The sequence below is a fragment of the Hypanus sabinus genome, chromosome 12, assembly GCF_030144855.1.
Source record: "Hypanus sabinus isolate sHypSab1 chromosome 12, sHypSab1.hap1, whole genome shotgun sequence".
Taxonomy (NCBI): domain Eukaryota; kingdom Metazoa; phylum Chordata; class Chondrichthyes; order Myliobatiformes; family Dasyatidae; genus Hypanus; species Hypanus sabinus.
The window spans coordinates 38,557,292-38,577,091 of record NC_082717.1 but is presented as its reverse complement, the minus strand read 5'-3'; the positions used below and the strand labels follow the sequence as shown (position 1 = coordinate 38,577,091).

General features: G+C 40.4%; 1 long non-coding RNA gene across 1 annotated transcript in view; it reads right to left on the bottom strand.

Moving 5' to 3' along the window:
* LOC132402785 (uncharacterized) overlaps window positions 1–2,232 on the bottom strand; it is a 33,716-nt gene extending 31,484 nt beyond the window's left edge. Inside the window, exon 1 of the long non-coding RNA XR_009515078.1 lies at window positions 1,993–2,232. This is a non-coding gene — a long non-coding RNA (uncharacterized LOC132402785). The remainder of the gene's footprint in view (window positions 1–1,992) is intronic.
* Between the last annotated feature and the right edge of the window lie 17,568 nt (window positions 2,233–19,800).

Here is a 19,800-nt window from a genome sequence, read left to right as displayed (position 1 = left end):
GAGTAGGACTATGGCTCCAAAGCCTATTCCATCATTGATTAGATACTATTAGGTACAGGAGTGAAAATCAGATCATTCAGACCATCAAGGTAAATGGCTAAGGGTCCTAGAAATGATGTAGTAGAGTGATAGGTGAGTGGCCTGAAACCATTGGCCAACTATTGACTCTCTAAATCTTCACCCCACACTGCCCCCAGCATGTCAGCAGCTTAAAACCCAGCCCCTTGTAATAGCTATCTATAATTAGATTTTCCCAGTAGCTTTTTTTAAAGAGTAATTTAAGCAAATGTAGGACTCTATCACTGCTTCAGTAATTATCTTTTCTCTCCATTAATGTTAATTCTATTTACTTTTCCACAATTGTCTGTCGCAAACTGTCTCCTTTCTGAACACTGGCCAGTAAATTTAATCAGGAAGAAGAAAAGAAAGTCTGTTAAGGAAATTTAAAAGTAATTATTGTAGATTTGAGATAAAGCCGGTCTCTGTGTCTGAATAGCTGGCTGAACAAAAGATGAAACGTTAAACTGGTGTGAGCAGTACTGCAGACGAGTTTGTTTAGATAACGCCTGAAGAGATGAAATCTTCCAATTTAAGCTCTTAATGATGGTCTCTTTTCTTTTGCAGTGGAGTGAGGTAATATATCTTTCGAAAGCTTTACATTCTCTATTCCAAAATAGACGCGGTGTGTAATTCCAGTTGCTCTGGGTCAAATATGTCAAGTTCAATCAAAGCTCAGCCAGAAACAGATGGCTCGAATAAAAAAAAAACAGATTTTTTTTCCTTGAGAACCGTTTTTGGCTTCTTTAGTTAAAATATCACTAAAAACAACAATTCCAGGTCATTTGTCAGGGCATTAACGGAAGATTCGACTTCAGTCTTTGGAAATGCCAATTTAATCTTTATAGCAATAATGTTTATGCAGACAATCATTGCAATTCATGTTTCTAGTTGAATAAGATATTGAAATCTTCTGGCAGCGACTGCCTGCTATTACCATCAATTCAGTGGCAATGTTTCACAAACCACTAAAAGGCATTGACTCCACTGTGCTTGTTTTCTTGTGCCATGCAATCCACCTCTGACAGTTTGCACTGTGAGCTCAACAATGAGTGTTTAGATTACATTATGTATCAACATATCAACAATATGTTATTCATCAGGTTATATATTAGAATTTCAGTTTCATTTTCTGAATGCTGACTCTGCAATTCAGGGATTTCACTTCTTGTTTCTCTAACGTCTGGTTGCCAATTTATTTACTCCAGCACAAGTCAAATCTATAACAATGCCAATATGCACAAGGAGCCCTCTCAGACATAGCTATCGCTTAAGAATTTATACTAATCAATTTGTATTTTTAGAGAAACTTTTAATATGAAGAATGTCCTAAAGAACATTGCAAAATAAGAGAAAAGCCAATGAAGGAGATATCTGCTAAGTGAAATTTAGGGAGGAATTTGCAGAGAGAGTCTCAGTATTTAAAACCATGTCTGGCAATGGCAGGACACTAGAACACTTCCTTCATTGCCTGACTTAACAGCACAAAAATGGAACCTTTCTCTCAAGTATGATTGTATTTCCTGGGGTTCAAAACCCTGTTTAAAAATTTCAAGGTACAAATTAAATTAATTATCAAAGTACATATATAAGTCACCATACACAACTCTGAGATTAATTTTCTTGTGGGCATACTCTATAAATTCATGATAGAATAACAACCATCACCTATATCAAGAACAGAAAACTTCTATCCTCTACATTAAAATTTTAGTTACTCTTATCCCATTAATCTTTTCCATGTGGTACCCAATAAGAAGCTTTCTGAAAGTTATGTTCATCATTTCAGTTGTGTTGCCCCATCTGTCTTCAACACTGTCAGATGTGCTATGCACAACCTACTTTTTTGTAATCCTTACTAAATGCAAAATAGTAATTTCCCTCCATCTCGATGCCTTGTTCATATTTATCCAAATTACAGATTCCAAAATTTACCTGATTAGTGGATGTCCAGTTGAATAATTATCCAAGTTACTGCTGTCTTTCTTCCCTTCTTAGGTTATGGACTTAGATATGGAAGAAACATTTCATCTCTGATTGCTCTGAGAAGGTAGTAATAAGCTTCTTCTTGAATCTTTGCAGTTCCTGTGATAACACATTCCCAACATTTTAATCGTCAATTGTGACTCACTGGATATATATTTTTTCTTTGAACAAGAAGGTTCACTCCAGAGATACAAGCACAACAGGTCCAGGCTGAGAGTATCTGTCTGGCACTCTTTTTTCAATTTGATATGAATTCATGTTATCCTAATACGTTATCCTTGTAATAAGCCCAATAATCAACTTGGATCATTGTTGCATTGCTCATAATGGAACCAGCAACATGTAGATTGGGACTCTGCTTCTAACATTTCAGTAGTAGGATGAAAGATAGCATATATAAATGCAAGCTGTACTTCCTGAAACATATTTGATTAGTTATAAATTATAGTGTATCAGAGATATGACACTGTATCTAGAGAAAGCCATAGTTACTTTCTTTCATAATGAATTGTTTTACATCATAGAAATGTCCAGCACAGAACTTGGTCTTTCTGCCTTCCTCATTCATGCCTATCTGTGATTCTGCTCTTGCTAATCCCATTTGTCCTCATGGGACCATATTCCCTTAGACCTTCCCTTTTTTAAAATGTTGTAGTTATATCTATCTTCACCACATCCTCATATCTACCATAATGAAGGGCTTAGTAATGGCTAGGGTTAACTCCTGCCTGAGCAAAGATATGCATCCACTGCAACTTGCCTACTGCTGCAACAGGTCTACAGTGGATGATATCTTACTGGTTCTCCTCACTGCTTTGGAGTACCTAGACAACCACAAGAGTTACATCAGGCTGCTGCTTATGGCCAATCAATACAATCATTTCCTCATTATTAATCATCAAAATTCTAAACTTGTGCCTCTGTACCTCCCTCTGCAACTAGATCCTCAGCTTCCTCACTGGGAGACAAGTCAGTACAGATCAATGGTAACATCTTCTCCTCACTGACAATCAGAATAGGCGCATCTCAATGATGTGTGCAAGGCCCACTCTCTACTCTCTGTGCTTGAAGTTGGGAGAACACAGACATCTTCATTGTGGGGACGGCAGTGGACAAGTGAGCAGTTTCAAGTTCCCAGGGGTCAACATCTCAGAGGATCTGTCCTGTGTTCAACACATTGGTGCAATGACAAAGAAAGCACACCACTGGATTTACTTTATTAGAAGTCTGAATGGATTTGGAATGTCACCAAAAACTTGCAAGTTTCTGCAGATGGAAAATGGAAAGCATTCCAACTGGTTGCATCACAGCCTGGTGTGGTGGCTTCAATGCACAGGATTGCAAGAGGCTGCAAAGGGTTGAAGACTCATCCAGTTCCATTGCGGCCCAACTCTCCCCATCATCTTCAATAGGGGATGCTACAAGAAGGCAGCATCCATCATTAAGAAGCATCACCATTTGGGAGATGCCCTCTTCTTCTTATTGCCATTAGAGAAGATCTACAAGAGAGGTACTGAAGATCCAGACTCAAAGATTCAGGAATAGCTTCTCCTCATCCATCACCAGACTTCTAAGTGGTCCACGAACACTGCCACATTATTTCTTTCTTTGGCACAATATATTTATGCTGCAATTTGTAGTAATTTTGTGTGTTTGCACGTGACTGCTGCTGCAAAACAAAAAAATCACATAAGATTTTGATTCCTCTGAACCCTCAAATTTCCCTAAAATTGAACCCTTCTCACTGTAAACCTGTGGTCTCTAGATATAGATGTCTCTGTACTGGGGAAAAGATTCTGACCATCTATCCTATCTATGCCCCTCATCATTCTATAATTCTCTATAAAGTCAGCCCTCAGCTTTCAACTTCCAACTTCCAGTAAGAATAAAAACACAGCCTGTTGAATCTCTATTTATAGTTGCAATCCTCCATTTACGCAACATCCTGGAGAATCTTCTCTTGCCCTTCCTGTTGTTACCATATCCTTCCTGTAGTCTGCTGAGCTGAATTCTACATGGTCTAGTGCGGGGGTCGGCAACCTGCGGCTCCCGAGCCATTTGTGGCTCTTTCACCTCTGTGCTGCGGCTCCCTGTGGCTTTGGGAAATAATTGGTCAGTATTTAATTAAAATGTATTTTATGTTAGTTTGTTAGCTTTTGAAATGTAATTCTAAATTTGAAGATTATGGTGATCTTGTACAATCTAAGTGTGGCGACACATTTCCTGGCACATCCGAAACGGCTCACAATTAGCCAGCATTCCGGCTAAGGGAGATAGCCTACGGGGGTTTGTGAGTACGTGTCTTTTGCAGCATCTGCGTCCATGGGGGCTGGGTTGAGGGAGGCTTAAAAGCAAGGCTGTTTAGTTCGAATAAAGTTATTCGACTGCAGTTTACTGACTGCGTGAGCACACCGCTACAACGTGTTTTTATCGCTATTAATATACGTCACCACTGCCAATACCTGACACCCGCCAGTGCGCGATTTCTTTAATTTTTCGATCCAAGGTAAGCCAACTATGGAGAATTCTAAAAAAAGAAAAGTGACTGAAGAAAACAGAACGTTTAATGATACGTGGACAGATTCATTTGCTTTCACTGTTGACGAGACTGGTTTACCGGTATGCTTAATATGCAATGAGAAACTAGCAAACAACAAAAAGTCAAATGTCGCAAGGCATTTCCAGAGTAAACACGCAGCCTTTGCTCAAAAATATCCGGATGGAGATGAGAGAAAAAAAGCCGTTTCGGAACTGATGCGGAAGGTTGATCTGAGCAAAAATCATTTCCAGAAATGGATGAAGTCTGGAAAATCAACGACATACGCCAGTTATATTGCCGCTCAGGAAATAGTCAGGCACGGGAAGCAGTTTACAGATGGTGAATATATAAAAGAATCTTTCATTAAGATTTCAGAACATCTATTCACGGACTTTAAAAACAAGAGTGAAATTGTGCAGAAAATCAGGGATATGCCCCTCTCTGCAAAGACTGTCAAAGACAGAACCATAAAAATGGCAGAAGAAATCACAAGACAGCAAATTAAAGACATCAATTCAGCTGTGGCCTACTCGATTGCCTGTGACGAGTCTAAAGACAAAGGTGATATTGAACAAATAGCGTTGTTCTGCCGGTATGTAAACTCTGCCGGGCCACAGGAAGAACTGATTGAGTTGATACCTCTAAAAGACCAAACACGGGGGGAGGACATCTGTGAGGCTGTCTTGAATTGTTTAAGAGCCAAAGGAATAAAGACCACCCATCTGGTGTCAGTAGCTACTGATGGGGCTCCGAATATGACGGGAACGCACAAGGGATTTGTGGCTTTACTGCAGAAGTCGCTGGACAGAAAGCTGCTGACTTTTCACTGCATCTTGCACCAAGAGGCACTGTGCGCTCAAACATTTCCTCCGGAATGCACAGAAGTAATGGATGTTGTCATTCAGATTGTCAATAAAATAATGGCAAAAAGTTTAAATCACCGTCAATTCCGTTTGTTACTGGACGAGATGGAAAGCGCATATTCTGATCTCCTGCTGCACAACAAAGTCCGGTGGCTGTCCAAAGGGGAGGTGCTGAAACGCTTTGTCGCGTGTCTGGAAGAAGTGAAAACTTTCCTGGGCAGCAAAGGGCTCACCTTTCCTGAGCTGGAACAGCCAGAGTGGCTGGAAAAGCTACACTTCATGGTAGACATGACAGCGCACCTGAACACGCTGAACACAGCTCTTCAGGGGAAAGGACGCACAGCCCTGCACATGTTGGAGGATGTTTTGGCATTCGAGCGCAAGTTGACAGTGCTTGCCAGAGATTTACAGAAAGGCACTTTGTCTCACTTCCCCAATTTGAGAGAGTTCAAACAAGGTCACGACATGATAATTTCGGAGTATTTACATTCTGCAATCATCGCAATGCAAACATCGTTTGGGAAACGCTTCTGTGAGTTCAGAGAGGAAAAAAACACATTATCCTTCCCGGTCACTCCCTTAAGCATCGATCCTTCCCTACTGAATACGACTGCATTGGCAGGTGTGAGTCAACCTGATCTTGAGATGGAACTGGCCGACATAGCCGACAAAGACATATGGGTGTCCAAGTTTAGACGCTTGACAGCAGACCTTGAAGATGTTGCCCGTCAGAAGGCCGTTCTTGCTCAGAATCACAAATGGAGTGATATTGAAAACCTTCTAAAACCGGACAAACTTGTGTTCGAAACATGGAATGCTATGCCCGACATTTATGTAAACATGAAAAAGTATGCGCTTGGAGTCCTGTCGATCTTTGGATCCACATATGTATGTGAGCAGGTGTTCTCCAACATGAACTTTATTAAAAACAAACATCGCGCACGCCTCACAGATGACAGCTTGCAATCCTGTGTAAAGATGAAGGTGACGTCATACAGCCCTGATGTGCAGACGCTGTGCGCTGAGGTCCAGGAGCAGAAATCCCATTAACCAAGTATGATAAATATTTTAATTGCCTATTATTTTATGTATATTCATATTTTTTCATTGTTCAGTGAAATAGTCCTTTTATTTTTCAGGCTGACAGCTGGCTGATGTTATTTTTGGTTTGCTGCTGGCGGCAAATTTAAGTTTGGCGTTTTTCATAAATACAAGAAGGACTCAAATAGACGTTGAGTATTTTACTTAAAAGTAACCTTCAACCCAACGTCTTTTTTTCGGAGTTCAAAATGTTTTTGTTGCATGCAGAAATGTAATTTCGTTTTCTCTGCAGGAGTTCATCAATTTCATAAATGCAACACATTATAGTTTGTTTATACATAGCATAAAGGCAAAAAAAACGTTGTATGCAGTGTTATTTCATTTTAAATGTCAAACGGGTTTTGCGGCTCCCAGTGTTTTCTTTTCTGTGGGAAACGGGTCCAAGTGGCTCTTTCAGTGGTAAAGGTTGCTGACCCCTGGTCTAGTGTGTAGTCTGGTCTAATACACGTTTTGTACAACTACAACATGACATCCCAACTGTGCCTCAATCGATGAAGGAAAGCATGCCATATGCCTTTTCCATCATAATTTGCTTTAAATCACACTTCTCTGCATTAAATGCCACTGCTCCACCAATCTTTGCAACTGATCTATGTCCTTCTTTACCCTCAGACAATCTTCTTTCCTATCTATGACTCCACGTTGCCTGTAAGCTTGCTAATCATATCACTTACATTCTCCCTCAAAAGTTTATATATATTATATATTACAAACAACAAAGTTCCAAGCATTAACCACCTGATTTCCAGCCAGAAAATCACTCCTTCGCTACTACTTAGCCCTATGAAACATCTTCAATGTGCAACCCCGTCCACGTAAATCACATTGATCTTCCTTCATCAGTTGTAGTTATGTCTTTGGTCAGATTTGTTCGACATGATCTCTCCTCCACAGAGCTGTGCTAACTCCTTATAATCGGTCCCTGCCTCCCGTGTAAGCAGAGATCCTGTTTCTCAGAATCTTCTCCAACAACTTCCCTTGTAAGAATGTTTTACAGCAGTTCTCCCTTTAATTCATGTTGAGTTCATTTGTGTGGGATTCCTTGATAGAGAAGCTATATTTGTCATATAAATTTACAAATAAGCATTCATTTTGTGCTTTTGCTCTAAATGAAAGAAAATCTTTCTCTTTGTAGGTCTTCCAGATAAGTGTGAGGTGGTTCATTTTGGTAGGTCAAATATGATGGCAGAAAATAGTTTAATGATAAGACACTTGGCAGTGTGGAGGATCAGAGGGATCTTGGGGTCTGAGTCCATAGAAAGCTATTGCGCAGGTTGACTCTGTGGTTAAAAAGACATACAGTGCATTAGCATTCATCAAACATGGGATTGAGTTTAGGAACCAAGAGGTAATGTTGCAGCTATAGAGGACCCTGGTCAGATCTCACTTGGAGTGCTGTGCTCAGTTCTGGTCGCCTCACTACAGGAAGGATGTGGAAACCCTAGAAGGGGTGCAGAGGAGATTTACAAGGATGTTGCCTGGATTGGGGAACATGCCTTATGAGAATAGGATGACTGAAGTTGGCCTTTTCTCCTTGGAGTGATGGAGGATGAGAGGTGACCTGATAGAGGTGTATAAGATGATGAGAGGCATTGATTGTGTGGATAATCAGAGTCTTTTTCCCAGGGCTGAAATGGCTAGCACGAGAGAGCACAGTTTTAAGGTGCTTGGAAGCAGGTACAGAGAAGATGTCAACGGTAAGTTTTTTTACGCAGAGAATGGTGAGTGCACAGTATGGTCTGCCGGTGACGGTGGTGGAGGTGGTATGATAGGGTCTTTTAAGAGACTCCTGGATAAGTATATGGAGATTAGAAAAACAGAGGACTATGGGTAACCCTAGGTAATTTCTCAGGTAAGGACATGTTTGGCACAGCTTTGTGGGCCTAAAGGCCTGTATGGTGCTGTAGATTTTCTATGTTTTTCTATGTTACATTGCTGGAATTCTGTGTTCTCATTTTATTGCTAATAACTAACTAACTAAATGAACTAAATCCCGCAGAAGCTATAACTGAATTAAATACATACCCAAATAAATGCATTTATAAAAGTTAAAACAACTGCATAGTGTTAGTTCTAGCAAAATCATGTGGAATGTACATTATATTCCTATTATAATCTTTATCAATCTTGTATTCACTATTCCATTTTATTCAACTTCTACCTGATAAAAAGTAACTTTTTTCACATTTGCTATTGAGCTCTGGGAAAAATTGATTGATTTCAATTAACATAAATTGAAACAACTTTCAGTCAACTGATCTTTTTGACCTAATCAGATACCTCTACCTTGATTGGAGGGATAAGGTAATTTGCTCTTGCATGGTGATTGTACTTTAAGTTATTTAGGCAAAGGAATGAAGTTTATTTTGGGGTGGTTGGGAAGTTTGGAATGAGGATGTTAGAATGGCTCTTTGAGGGCAAAGCTGTTAGAGGGGAAATGTGGTGGAGGTGGCTCTGGTGACAATGATTTCAGATACAGCAAAGCTTTTCCCATTAGTGTCAGGACTGAGGACTAGGGGGATACTGAAATAAAGATGGGTGTGTGAGGGGAAATCTGTTTTGGCTAATGCCAAGTTTTGTGTCTGTGCTGAAGAGGGAGAGGATTGATTGCTGTCACTGCTCCCCCAAAATAGTAATCATGGGGGGGGTTATCTGTGAAGTGGATTTGTGAGCTTGGAGTTGCAGAAGGAGTTTGTGATCGAGTGTTTCCTGATGGCAGCTTAACCTGCTGATGTAGGGGTGCATCCTTATGCTGATTGGGAAGCCTTTTGCCAGCAACTGAGCCTATTGTACCCAACCAGCTCCATCAGGATGGCAGCAGTGACGAGTGCCTCAGGGGGAGGACAGGATTTGAAACACTGTCGGGGTGGCAGGGAAGGGCCTTGGTGAGGGAAGCCCCTTCACTGGGACTCTGCATCAAGAAGATCCTGCTGGAGTGTTGCACATCCAAGGTGAAGGCCTTCCAGGCCCTGGATATTCTGCCACAGGGCTTTTGGGAGAAGTGGAACAAGGCTCTGCCGTTAATGGTGAAGGTGCAGTCACCCTTCACTCTCCCCACCCAGAGGGAGAGCGAGCATATTTAACCCATGTGTGCCTGTTGTGGAAGTCCTTTGTTGAGGGAGCAAAGAGCTAATGGGGACATCAAGTAACTGACAAGTGGACCAGCAAGTGTCAGTTGAACACCATGCTAAGGTGGACATGCAGGTAGAGTTATCATTCACCCACCCTCAGTGTCTGCTATCAGAGGGAACTATGGGTACAATGAAAGGAAAGAAGAGGGAGGTTCCAATGAACAAATGTGGGTGAGGGGAACATTCAGCCTGTTGGAAATGTACAGAGGACATTGACTCCCCAACCCCCACCCCCACCCCCACTTCAGGAAACCAGAAGCAACACAGTCGGAAACCTCCCAGCTCCAAGCCATAGAAGTTGCAGACCCATCAGAGATCAGATAGGGCCACAAACTGAGCCCCCTTCCTCCACCAGCATCCCCATACCTGAAGAAGACTACTCCTGGTACCTAGAGGCCATTCACCAAGACTGTGGGTATAAGGGCTCAGACTGACTGGCAATGGGATTTATTTACAAATCCTGAACTCCAGTCATTATGGAGATAAAACTGGCATCTCTACAGTGTGTAGCGTGAAGAGCCCCAGTGTGCAATGAGTGCGATATGCTAAGGACAAGGCAGCCATGACTTTTCTACAGGATTGTGCCATAGAGGTGATCCCAAATATAGACTGTATAGTCAGCGGGCAATGATAGTTGTACATCTGGTGAGAACAGCCAGCTTCTCAGTTGCTCAAGTCAAAGGTGGTAGATGGGTGGCTCCTTGTGGCAGACATAAAGCACGGCAACTCTACGCTCTGGCATCCTGAACAAGCGGCTTGCTGTCCATCAGTAGCCCCCGCTGCTGCCAATGACATCTCTACCATTCGGTTTGGCCAGTGAATTCAGCTGAGTACTTGATACAGCTGGATAATCTGGCTGTTCCGCTAGGAGACATATTAAAAAAAAAGTTATGTAGTGTTCAATGTTCATTTAGGAATCGCATGCAGAGGGGAAGAAGATGTTCCTGGATTGCTGAGTGTGTACCTTTAGGCTTCTGTATCTCCTTCCTAATGGTACCAATGGGAAGAGGGCATGTCTTGGGTGATGGGGGTCTTTAATAATTGATGCGGCCTTTCTGAGGCACTGCTCCTCAAATATTTTGGCTACTATGAAATAGAACAGAATGGTACCGAAATTGAATGGCCTCCTGTGCATACCTTCTGAACATTGCAGCCCCCCCCCCCCATGAGTGTTGAAACTTCTTTGTTAGGTGAGTTAAATTGGTGTCATGGTTACTTCTTGTATTTCCCAACTAATGTTTACTTCCACTGATTTCAATGGACGTTAATTCTGTCTGCTCAACACGAGATACCAGAAATGAGCTTTAAGTTTTAGCCAATGACCTATTTGCCCTGATAGTTATTTCATTTGTATGAACTCACCAGTGAGGTAATGTCAATATAAACCCAATGAATCCATAATGCTAGAATCAAATCAATACAAATAAATATCCTTCACCATCTGAGTGCTCATTATATACATGACCTCCTTCATTAAACTCAGAACAGTATTCCTTTATGCTTAAGCTCCCTTGAATCACATTGAAATGTGAAAGCAATCCTTTATCTCAAGAGAAATCTTCCCTGGAATACATCTCGGGGTCATTATCAAGAAGAAAGCCTTAAAGTGAGTCTGGATTATTTTTATGTTGGGAGCGCTAATGCAGATGACAGATTAATCCTAAAATGGAAGCTTAATCCATATTGCATAGAGAATAATTTTTGCTAAATATAATTCATGATGTTAAGTTTTAAAGAAAGTTTGTTGATGCAGCTGCCTTCCTGTGAAATATATGGCTGAATTACTTGCGACATGTTGTGGTCTGTACAATTAAAATAAGATTAAGGTGAGTAGCAGTGTATCCCCTGAGGAAATTCGACTTGTTTACTTGAAAATGTTAACAGTAAAGCAGGTATAGAATTAGTTTCACTCCAATCTGCTCATTATCTGAAACACTGAAAATTATATTTCAACAAAAATGAAGAATGCAAGATATTAAGGAAGGACTCGCATACTAATTCCATCTAGTATCAAATGATGCCATAAATGGCAAGAATAAAATGTGGGTTTACAGTCCCTCTCCTGTCATTGACTAAAGATGATATCTGGAAATATTAAGATTTTACAATTAAGTTAGTCTTAATTGTTCAAATGAAATTCATTTTAAGAAAGGATATCAAAACATGGTCTTGGTCTCCTCTTTCCGTAACAAGATACAGGTATATTACTCTCTTGTCAGTACCAGGAAGGCAGAGGTGCGGCTTCTGGCTGCATTGAATTCATGCATTCTGTTTACAATATTGAAAACTTAAGTATTATGTTAGCAACTGAAAATGTATGAGAAGCATCAATTTCTGTCATTTGTTTTAAAGACCTTATTTGCATGAACTTGTTTGGGATCTAGAGGCAAATGATGTTAAGAAGGTAAAGATGGAATACAAAAGTAAACTAGCCAATAATATTAAAGAAGATACCAAAAGTTTCTTCAGACACATAAAGTGTAAAAGAGAGACCACTGGAAAACTGAGCTGGAGAGGTAATAATGGGAGACAACATAATGGTGGATGAACTGAATAAGTATTTTGCATCAGTCTTCACTGTGGAGGACACTAACAGTGTGGTGGAAGTTCCAGGTGTCATGAAGTGTGTGAAGTTACCAAAACTAGAGAGACAGTTCTTGGGGAAATTGAAAGGTCTGAAGGTAGATAAGGCACCTGGACCAGCTGAAAGAAGTTAGAGTTGATTATTAAGGATGAGGTCTCAGGGTACTTGGAGGCACACGATAAAATAGGCCAAAATCAGCATGGTTTCCTCAAGGGAAAATCTTGCCTGACAAATCTGTTGGAATTCTTTGAAGAAATAACCAGCAAGATAGACAAAGAAGAATTGGTTAACAGGGCTAAACTTAGATTTTCAGAAGACCTTTGACAAGACCAGATTTATCTGGTGTTGGGTAAATTGAAGGGATTAAAGGCAGATAAATCCCCAGGGCCATCCCAGAGTGCTTAAGAAAGTAGCCCAAGAAATAGTGGATGCATTAGTGATAATTTTTCAAAAATCCTTAGATTCTGGATTAGTTCCTGAGGATTGGAGGGTGGCTAATGTAACCCCACTTTTTTTTTTAAAAAAAGGAGGGAGAGACAAACCGGGGAATTATAGACCGGTTAGTCCGACATTGGTGGTGGGGAAAATGCTAGAGTCGGTTATCAAAGAGGTGAAATCATCAGACAAAGTCAGCATGGATTTGTGAAAGGAGAATCATGTCTGATGAATCTTATAGAATTTTTTGAAGATGTAACTAGTCGACTGGATAGGAGAGAGCCAGTGGATGTGGTATATTTAGATTTTCAAAAGGCTTTTGACAAGGTCCCACACAGGAGATTAGTGTGCAAACTTAAAGCACACGGTATTGGGGGTATGGTATTGATGTGGATAGAGAATTGGTTGGCAAACAGGAAGCAAAGAGTGGGAGTAAACAGGACTTTTTCAGAATGGCAGGCAGTGACTAGTGGGGTACCGCAAGGCTCAGTGCTGGGACCCCAGTTGTTTACAATATATATTAATGATTTAGATGAGGGAATTAAATGCAGCATCTCCAAGTTCACAGATGACACGAAACTGGGCAGCGGTGTTAGCTGTGAGGAGGATGCTAAGAGGATGCAGGGTGACTTGGATAGGTTCGGTGAGTGGACAAATTCATGGCAGATGCAATTTAATGTGGATAAATGTGAGGTTATCCACATTGGTTGCAAGAACAGGAAAACAGATTATTATCTGAATGGTGGCCAATTAGGAAAAGGGGAGGTGCAACGAGACCTGGGTGTCATTGCACACCAGTCATTGAAGGTGGGCATGCAGGTACAGCAGGTGATGAAAAAGGCAAATGGTATGTTGGCATTCATAGCAAAATGATTTGAGTACAGGAGCAGGGAGGTTCTACTGCAGTTGTACAAGGCCTTGGTGAGACCGCAGCAAGAGTATTACATGCAGTTTTGGTCCCCTAATCTGAGGAAAGACATTCTTGCCATAGAGGGAGTACAGAGAAGGTTCACCAGATTGATTCCTGGGATGGCAGGACCTTCATATGAAGAAAGACTGGATCGTCTAGGCTTATACTCACTGGAATTTAGAAGATTGAGAGGGGATCTTATTAAAATGTATAAAATTCTAAAGGGATTGGACAAGCTAGATGCAGGAAGATTGTTTCTGATGTTGGGGAAGTCCAGAATGAGGGGTCACAGTTTAAGGATAAAGGGGAAGCCTTTTAGGACCGAGATGAGGAAAAACTTCTTCACACAGAGAGTGGTGAATCTGTGGAACTCTCTGCCTCAGGAAACAGTTGAGGCTGGTTCATTGGTTATATTTAAGAGGAAGTTAGATATGGCCCTTGTGGCTAAAGGGATCAGGGCGTATGGAGAGAAAGTAGGTACAGGGTTTTGAGTTGGATGATCAGCCATGATCATACTGAATGCCGGTGCAGGCTCGAAGGGCCAAATGGCCCACTCCTGCATCTGTTTTCTATGTTTCTATGTCATATATGAGGCTGCTGAACAAACTGCAAGCCCATGTTATTACAGGAAAGATTCTAGCACGGATGGTTAATTGGCAGGTGGCAAAGAGTTGGAATAAAGACAACCTTTTCTGATTGGCTGCTGGTGACTAATGATGTTCCACCAGGGTCTGTGTTGGAATCGATTCTTTTTACATGTCAATGTTTTGGTTGATGGAATTGGTGTCATTGTTGCAAAGTTTGCAGCCGATATGAAGACGGGTGGAGGGGCAGGTAGTTTTGAAGAAGCAGAGAAGCGACAGAAAGACTTGGACAAATTAGGATAATAGGCAAAGAAATGGCCAATAGAATCCAAGGTCAGGTAGTGTATGGTAATGCACTTTGGTAGCAGAAATGAAAGGGTTGACTACTTTCTAAATGGAGAGAAAATACAAAATAACGAGCTGCAAAGAGACTTCAGAATCATTGTGGAGGATTCTCAAAGGGTTAATTTGCAGGTTGAGTCTGTGGTGAGAAAGGCAAATGCAATGTTAGCATTAATTTCAAGAAGACTAGAATATAAAAGTAAAGATGTAATGTTGAGACTTTATAAAGTACTGGTAAGGCCTCACTTAGAATATTGTGAGCAGGTTTGGGCCTTTTATCTTAGAAAGGATGACCTGAAACTGGAGAAGATTCAAAAGAGGTTCATGAAAATGATTCCAGGCTTGAATAGCTTGTCATATGAAGAGTATTTGTTGTCTCTCACCCTATATTTACTAGAATTCAGGAAAATGAGGTGTGATAGCATTGAAACCTATAAAATGGTGAAAGGTCTTGAAAGAGTGGATATGGAGAGGATGTTTCCTACGGTGGCAGAGCCTAAGATCAGAGGACATAGTCTCAGAATAGAGGGTCATTCTTTTAGAAACATGATGAGGAGAAACTACTTTAGCTAGAGAGGGGTGAATCTGTGGGCAGCCATGGTGGCCAAGTCTTTATGTATATTTGAGTCCGAGATTAATAGATTCTTGGTTGTTCAGGGCATGAAGGGATATAGGGAGAAGGCACGAGATTGATTCTGGGAAGAGAATAAGATCAGCCTTGATGAAATAGTGGAGAAGATGTGATGGGTCAAATGGCCTGATTCTGCTCCTATATCATATGGTCTTATTGTCTGAAACAATGTGGGCAGTGGTTGCATGTGGTCAGAAGAGTCTGTTGAATTGTCATGTTGTTGGACTCCATTCCATGGAATAAGACACTCAAATGTTGTGCAGTAGACTGATAAATCTATAAGAGGAACTACCTTTCAAATTTGCCACAAAGTGGAGTGTAAAAATAACCTTGTGAAATCAGTTTGCTGATTTCATTGAGGTGAATATCCCCAAGAACTCCTTTCCTTTGCTGCTCCACCCGATCTCTCTACTCCCCTGCATTTACTCCTCACTTCTACTCTCTCCACTACACCTTTTACCTCTTTTTCAAAATTCATCTCCCCTTCATCCTGTAACCTTTCCCTCCTTTCCTCACCGCACTTAAAAACAATAGTTTTCAGATCCATATTCAAAGTACATTATGAAAGTATGTATATATTATACAACCTTGAGATTCATCTCTTTACAGACAGCCACAAAACAGAAACCCCCAAAAAAAACCATTAAAAAAGAAGCCTGTCACCCAATGTGCAGGGAGACAAAAGAAACAAATCATGTAAACAATAAAAGTAAGCAAATAGTTTTACAAAAGGCACGAAGCCAGGAATCACTGCAGCTGGAGCAGGCCATGTCCTCAGTTCATCACAGAGCCAAGTAATTGGTGTAAGACCACAGATGCAACACTGCAGCTGAAGCAGGCCGCGGCCTAGTCCAGTCCAGAGCTGAGTAAACCCTGTGGAGTGGAGTGGAGCAGAGCAGAACACAACTGGCTCTCAACTCACCTCTGGTTCTGACACCCAGACCTTTTCAATCTGGCCTCGTCTAAACATTGTGTTGTTCCTCACTCCCAACTGCTCCGGAGCCTTGAACCCCACCCACACTATTCAGCTTTTACCTGACCATTCCAAACTGGCCTGGCACTTAAATTAATTAGTCTTCAGGACTTCCCTTGCTCTTGAGGATGGCACGTGTCTGCTTTGACCTCATCTCTGACCATGCCTCTCCAGCACCTCCCCTGCCACCACTGCTCACCTCTCCATTGTTAGTGTTGATTGTAATTAATCAAGTGTTATTAATGAGGCACTTAGCAGTTTTCTTTGTTTTGGTATTTGCTATTGATAAGTAATCATGAGCACCATCTTAACATATTAGAGACCAGATGAAGATATCATGTTATCTTCCTAAATAACTCATTTGAAACAGCATTTTTAATAATTCAGGTCTAAAAATACCCAAGTACTTTAAGCTACATTACAACCAGGATGCAGGTTGTTCCTGAAATCTTTCTTTTTTTTTTGTTAATTGACAGTTGGGTCAATTACTGAATTTTAATTCCATAGCCTCTTAAATGGGGCATTGGTTCTATAAGAGGAAAGCAAATATTTTGAATTTATTACATGGTATTAAGACATGAACACATTACTGTTGCCTAATGATAATTGGAAATGTGTTAATATGTTTAATTCAATTAATATATAGTATTTATATAAAAGATTCAAAGTTTTACTTGGGTGTGTGCCTTCACTATTCTGCAAATAAGTGTTGGTATCAGAGCTAATGGGCAGTGTTCTTCATTGATGGTGAAATAAAATTGCCAGCTCCATCACAGAAACAATCCTCCTCACCATTTCCAGACACGGTGCTTCAACAAGGCAGTAGAAGGACCTTCATCAGCTGGAACATGCCCTCTTCTTGCTAGTCCCATCAGGAAGGGGGTACAGGGGCTGGAAGACCCATGACCAATGATTCAGAAACAGCTTTTTCTGCTCTGCCAACAGATTTCTGTGTAGACCATGATCACTAACTTGTTCTTTTTTTTTTCCCTATTTATTTATTCTGTAATTTATAGTAATTTTATGTTTTTACACTGCTGCAAAAAATAAATTGCACATTGTATAAAACACTGGTAATAAATCTGATTCTGAATTTCTGCTTAACATCAACTTGGTTCCATATACATTCTTTTTTCTTCAATCATTTCAGCTCGACTAATTCTGGGTAATTTTAGCTTTGACAACAAAGGATCTGCTGCCTGTTGTTCATCTCACTAGATCTGCATTTCCATTGAGGCCAAGTCAATCTATGAGCTATCCAGTCTTAAAGGCAGCTATCAGGAAAATAAACTAACATTGTTCAATCACAGCTGCTTAGTTTATTATTGAAGATTTGTATTCATCCAGAAAAATAATAATGTTTAGATTAATATTTTATTTTTCAGTTTGTGTGTATCTAATCCCTTGGCACAAAAATAATTCCAAATGGATTTCTTTTTATTCAGTCCAACAATTGTATTTTAGTCTAACCTCAAGAAATATACCCTTTTCTTACAGTAATATTAAGGTTTTCCATTGCTTATGCCAGCCTGCGTATTTATGGTCTTCCTGAATGTGCTTGCCAATATGAGCTCCAGTTTCTGTATCAACATAATGTAGAACTGCAGAATAGATCTTATTATAATTTCAGAATGTTTCCCTGCTTTGCTTCATAAAATGCCTGTACTTCAAACATATGGTTTTGAAGCTATTTGTCTCAATGTTTTAATTCTGGGGTCAATCACCGAAAATAAAAAGGAAAACTTCTGATAAATACAAATCAGTAGCAAAATATTCTGGGTTTACTTCATTTCTCATGTTTTGGAATGCTCAAATTAAGTAATTTGAACAATTCTCTAGCATGGTTTGACAAATGTTCCTTAAATCCTAAAGCCCATGAGGTTAACTACTCTAAGGTGGGTCCATGGCCCACAACATGTCAGTCCATGGCCTACACTAATGCCATATTGAGGCCACAGTCAGGTTGGAGGAACAACACCTTATATTCCGTCTGAGTAGCATCCAACCTGATAGCATGAACATTGATTTCTCAAATGTCTGGTAATACCACTCCCACCCCCCAACTTTCCCCATTCCCATTTCTCTCTCTCTCTTTATCTCCCTATCTGCCCATCACCTCCCCCTTTCCTTTCTTCCATAGCTTTCTGTCCTTTCCTATCAGATTTCCTCTTCTCCAACCCTTTACCTTTTTCACCAATTCACTTCCCAGCTCTTTACTTTGCCACCCACCCACCTCCCGGTTTCACCTATCACATTGTACTTCTTCCTCCCCACCCCCCACCTTCTTACTCGGACTTCTCATTTATTTCTCCAGTCCTGATGAAGAGTCTCCGGCCCGTTACTGTTTACTTTTCTCAGTTCTAGTTCTCCTTGATCTAAGTGCTGCCTTCGACACACCACAACATTCTCCTAGATCTCCTTGAGAACTGAGTTGGTCTCCCTGATAGCACCTGTAAATGGTTTCACTTTTTTACAGTGGATTTTGGTCAATTGGGACACATTGGGTCCAGTACATTTTGGCTCAATTAAGTGGCTGCTCCAATTAGCCAAAGTTTCATGGAAATAGTTAAAAAGGTATAAAAAAGACAAATTACCATTTAACTGAAAAACATTTCGTATTTAAATGAAATACAGAATAAATTAGAACAATACCAATACTGTAAAGCTGTGTTTTAGTTTCTATTAGTTATTGGTGGAGGAATTCATGCAGTGTACGTCTTCTTTTGATTGACAGTAAATCTACAAAGTCAGTGTGGAAACCTAATGCATGAATACACTACCTTCATGCAATGCTTTTGATGACTGCATCTTCCAAATCTTCATTTTCTTTGTAACATTCAAGGTGATAGTCGATACCTTCAAGTTCTTTGTAGTTTCTAACTTGCTGAAGTAGTGAAATCGTTCCATTTTCACTCACAGCCATTTCTGGCATCTCCAAACTTGAAATTGTAGAGAGCAAAACAATTCTGAATTGTCTTACTGCTCATTTCTCACAATCTATCAGTGATAAAAATCTGCTTTTTGAATGCAAACACACAACTGATGCTGTTCAAAAATGGTTCACTCTAAGAATGGTGTACTGTCTTAACGACCTTACAAATACATGCAACTAACACTAGTTAGAAACTTTTTGACAACAGTCCCAGTTAAGTGGCATAGTGTCCCAAATAAACAAAAGAATTCCAACTATTTTCTCAATTAGTCTTCATTCTTTAAGAGCTGTCCAAAATAAGTGGCTGGCCCCAACTAACCAGAAACAACTGTATCTCAGAGACAAAATGTTTTGTTTGTCTTAAAGGACATTTTCCTATGAGATATGATAATGCGGCTCAGGGAAGTTGTCTTGGAACCCTACTCTTCTCCTTTCAAATGCTCCCCTTAGGAGACATCATTAGAGAGCATAAACTTGATTTCCACAGTTGACTGTGCACTTCAACAGCTTACTGAGATCTTGCAGAAAAAGTATTTCCCTTTTATTACACATCTTGCCTATCAGCAGGCTTCAAAGCCCACATTACAAAATGAAGCTCTTCCATGTTCTACTACACTTTTCAATTTTTGTACATAATGAACACCTTCCACCCCCATAACTAACAAACAAATTCCACCTACTCACTGTTTAAGCTGATGCAATATACAGGGCAGGGTTCACACCAGTTCAACA